This window comes from Dermacentor albipictus, unplaced genomic scaffold (genome assembly GCF_038994185.2).
Source record: "Dermacentor albipictus isolate Rhodes 1998 colony unplaced genomic scaffold, USDA_Dalb.pri_finalv2 scaffold_12, whole genome shotgun sequence".
Lineage (NCBI taxonomy): Eukaryota > Metazoa > Arthropoda > Arachnida > Ixodida > Ixodidae > Dermacentor > Dermacentor albipictus.
The window spans coordinates 13,038,566-13,043,233 of NW_027225566.1; the positions used below are offsets into that span (position 1 = coordinate 13,038,566).

General features: G+C 46.5%; 1 pseudogene; it reads left to right on the plus strand.

Moving 5' to 3' along the window:
- Positions 1 to 1,532: 1,532 nt before the first annotated feature.
- LOC139051562 (ankyrin repeat domain-containing protein 13C pseudogene) lies at positions 1,533 to 2,453 on the plus strand (annotated as a pseudogene).
- The last annotated feature ends 2,215 nt before the right edge of the window (positions 2,454 to 4,668 follow it).

A 4,668-nucleotide genomic window follows, 5' to 3' on the forward strand; every position in this document is an offset into this window, starting at 1 on the left:
TGTCACGAAGGCCGTTTTCTCCTTATCGTCTGGGTGCCTCGGTATCTGCCAATACCCCTATCGCAAATCCACTGATGAAAAGTAGGCATCTGAATGTAGACAATCGATGATATCATCAATTATAGGAAGCGGATACACATCCTTTTTCGTGACCGCGTTCAGTATCCTGTAATCAACGCAGAACCGCCACAATCCATCCTTCTTCTTTGCTAAGATTACTGGTGCTGCCCACGGACTGCAGGACTCTGGAGCAACACTTTTACGCAGCATGTCTTTCACCTGTTCAGCAATAACTGTGCTCTCTTACGAAGAAACGCGTTGAGGCTTTTGCCGAATAGGGTTCGCTGATCCGGTGTCAATTCTGTGGCGAGCACGAGAACGCAGGAGTGAAGCCTGCTTGTCGCTTTGTGTGAAACCGAAATGGAAAGATGTGTCCTACAAAACTTCTGGAAGAGCGTGGCGCTCATGTGAGGGCAGCGCCTTGTTGATCATCCGTAGGATCGGCTCTTCAGAAGTGCTTCGGTGGGGATCGCTAGTATGAGACTGCTCCTCCTCGCTTAGAACTGCAATGGAGCTGTAAGTAATCTCGTCAACTTCAGCGAGCTTCATATCACGCAGAAGAACAGCAGGGACGCAAGAACAATTGAAAGTCCAAAAATTTGTGGCGCCATTCACTACTCCCACGAGAGAGCGTGGTACAAGTACATCTTTGCGCAGCTCGACACAGGTGGCTGGACTTGCGCGTCAAACGATGAAAGGTCGACAGCAGTGAAAGTGACAGGGATACGTGACAGCAACCAAGGCGCTAGCAGCAAATCTTCGGAAACATCACAATTCTTTTTCTATGGTAAGGATGTGTCAGCAAGGGTGGCGAGAAGCGCGCCATTCAAAGTAATTTCACCTGTGCCACAGTTAACGGATGCACCACAATCCAGAAGACATTCAATTCCGAGAATCACATCATGAGTAGTCCACGGTAGCACGAGAAATCCTGTTTTAGGATCTTCTCTTCCGAATAAAACACTTGCAATACAAATACCAAGGGGAACTAGCCACTCTCCACTGACACCGCGAAAGCTCACACCATAATTCTACGGGAACATAACTTTACGACCTAGCCTCTCGTTGAAAGTCACATTCTTGACGAAAACAGTCGCACCAGCATCCAATGATGATTTTGCAGATATGCTATCAAATAACAGACGCACTTTGTTCTTCACCATTATAATAGGCAGAGGAGTATTTCGCGGAGGCGCAGGCTGTCCGGCAACCATACCTCCATCGGCCGCGCCAGCTAGTTTCCCGATGACGGAGGTGACGTAGCACGTCGCTGTGGTTACGGTGAACGGCGTTGGCGCCTGGTTGCGGGCGTCAGGCAGCGGTCTCAAACTGGCGGGCCACTCCTTCTACTATATTGACGTAAGGTATTCCGGGGTGACGCGCCAGTGGTGTTTGCAGTATTAGGGTCTGTCGGCCAACAGTCGTCATAACTGTTACGTTCAAAATTAGGCCAAGCTGGTGGTGGGCCAAGCATGGCGGACAGTGACGGTGACAGTGAAGACGGCAGCATGTATCTGTTGTACGAAAACGTATTTAGAGGCGATGTCCGTCTTGTTTTGGTGCTCCTGAGGACGTTCATGGGAATACGCCAGTTCAGTTGGCTGTCATGCTGGGTCAGAAGGAGTGTGTAACTACTTTTGGCACACTATGCTCCTGTCAAAGTGAAGAACAGCCAAGGTTGGTTGGAACTGGCTAACAGAATGTGCCAGTTATGGGGATCATCAGAGAATACTCACACTTTTACGGAAACTCAACCAGCAGTCGCGGGAAGCAATGGACTTCCGTAGGCAAGATCTCGTGCGCATTTTCGAAGTCATGGGCGATTTTTCATGGAGTTCAAGTGGGACTTCCAAAGTTGGATATCACTGGTCTGAAGGTTACTGCCAGCAGACATCTGTAAAATTCACAAAAGAGGATCAAACATTCTTTTATACACAACACTCACGGACTTCAATGGCATGAAATGGGAGCGCGGTGACATCACTTTTCTTTTTACGGGCAACGACAAACCGACCAAGTAGCTAATAGTGCTGGAGAACAATCTGAAGGTCTACCAGAATGTCCGCTACGAGATTCATTGTTTTTCTAAACCTCATACAGAAACCGAGATTGAGGACGAGGTGGACATACTGCTGAGCAGCCACATTGTGGCCGGCCAGATCTCAACCAAGACGGTGCCCTTCCAGAGGGCGCAGTCTTGCTGGCTGATGCGGGAGGACAAAACCGAGATGGTCAGGAAGTTTCGAGCAGATATCCACAGCATCAATGGCCTAACATTAGAGTCTCGAAAAAGGTGGGAACACCTCACCAAGGAAGATCTTCACAAGAACAGGGCAATAATCGAAAGCTTTATAAGAGGCAATGCAACGGTCCTAGAAAGTGCAGAGGCGTAACCGCGAAAATCACTACATGGCACCTACACCACAAGACTGTTACCATTAATGTTGAACTGGCTTTATTTAAAGGAAGAGGTTGACGACGAAGTAAAGATGGCGTCCCGAGGCTGCGCCAGCTAACGTCTTTCTTCTCTTCTCCTCGCCCGTTTCATGCCGTATCAATATGTTTTGTGCTCCCTCAGTGCATAGAGAATACAGAACAGACCTTTAAGGATAGCATTTCTGGATACTAGGGTGCCTGCGACAATGTAGAGAGGAAATGGTTAGTTGATATTTCTAAGCATGATGGCATAGATTACGATTTAGTGAAGCTACTGAGCGAGGTATATAAACACAATTCATTACAAATTGTATGGGAACGCCTAAAATGTAATGAAGTGGTGAAAATTCACTTATGACTGAAACAAGGATGTCCTCTGTCTTAATTGTTGTTCACGCTTTATGTTACGGGCAATGAAAGACGACCGGAAAACAGTTAATTAGAGTTTATCATTCATGCCTAATGGACAAATGTTACTACAGAAGGTCCCAGGACTGATGTAAGCGGACGAGATATTGCTACTAGCGGACAGTGCAAGAGGGTTACAGACCCTTGTGAATATGTGTTGCAACGCAGCGGCAAATCTAGGCCGTGTCTTTAGCACAAAGAAATTGGGAATTATGACTTTCATTGAAGAGACGAGTAATTACATGACGTCAGTTCAACATCAAGTCATGAGCATAGTCAAGCAATAGAAATACCTCGGCATATCCATAAACGAAGGAAAGACTCACTCAAGCACCCGCTAAGATAATCTAAAAATAAAAAGGCACCGGAATGCTGCAATAATAAAACACAGTGCTTTGGGGACACAATAAATAAGAGGTGGTGCGCGGAATCTAGAAAGGAGTATTGGTGCCAGCACTAACGTTCGAAGATGTCATTCTGCGCTTAAAATCGGATAGGTTATAGGGGCTGGCAGTTAACCAAAAATCGGTAGGCTGGTTGGTTTCGGGAGCCGACGCCGAAACCGCAAATGGGGAACTACAAGGTGATGAGGGTAAAGCCTCGTTTGATGTCATAGAAGCGCAGAGCAAGATGACTTCGAAGGTAGGCTCAAGAACATGGGTCAAAATAAATGGTTGGCTAAAGTTCACAAGATTCTGTACCTGAAAAGCGTGGCCACAGACTGTAGGAAAAAGTCGAGAAAGTTGGCAACCATATTCAGGGCAATTGAAAGTGGAGACAGAGAGCAAGGAGTAATCAAAACGAAAGTGTCATAAACAGAGGTAGGTAATTGGATGCGAAGAATGCGATTAAATAAGACCATAGATACTTGCAAGACTAGGACGCAAGAAATTATTAGGCAAGATCTGTAAGGAAACACGAAGGCATGTGCCTTGCTATTTGAGGCTCAAGTTGGTTGCCTAAGGGAAAGCTTACTAGAGGAAATGTTCGCCATTAGATGAGGCATGTCTGTGCTGCCGCGAAAATACAGGGCCGACTCAGCACGTACTAATGAAATGAGATGGGACTCACCTAGTGAGATCCGTAGATAACCTACTCCTTCCAAAATGGCTAAGATTTAAAATGGACGGAAGCACCAAGCAGTCATCAAAAGAGATAAGCAAGGGAGACGTTGGCAGTATTCGTGGTAAAAAATCAGAGAAAAGATGGATACGCCTGCATCCGTCACAGGCCTAGGTAGTGGTGCAAGGCAGATCGAGAAGTTTTCAGCAAGGGAGTAACAATTCAAGAGATATATAAAAATGCTACAATGAAAAGCGACTACGGCATACCCAACTCAAGCAGGCCCCCTTAGGTGACTATTTGTCACCATACAGTTTCAAAAGGAATGCCAGTACCCCATCATCATCACGTTTCTACCTCCGCCCATCCGGTAAAGTACCAAAACCACTTGTTTTTGCGTGATAACCGCACACGCTAAAGCTACTTAATGGCAAGGGAGCCAACGCCATCGTAAGAGGCAGTTCCAATGCGGTGATTCATGGAAACGAGGTTGACATCTGAAACGAGTTTGGACGCTTTGCGAAAGAAAATTATTTGAAACAACCGCGTGGTGCCGTTGTCTTCTTTCGGTGACCTGTGTGCCTTTTTCCCCCCATCTCGGGGAGAGCAAGAAAAGAGCGAACTGGACACATATGCCCTATTTTAATACCATCATGCCCATACTGCCACATATGTGTCGGCGACAGGGTCTTTTTTGTGCTT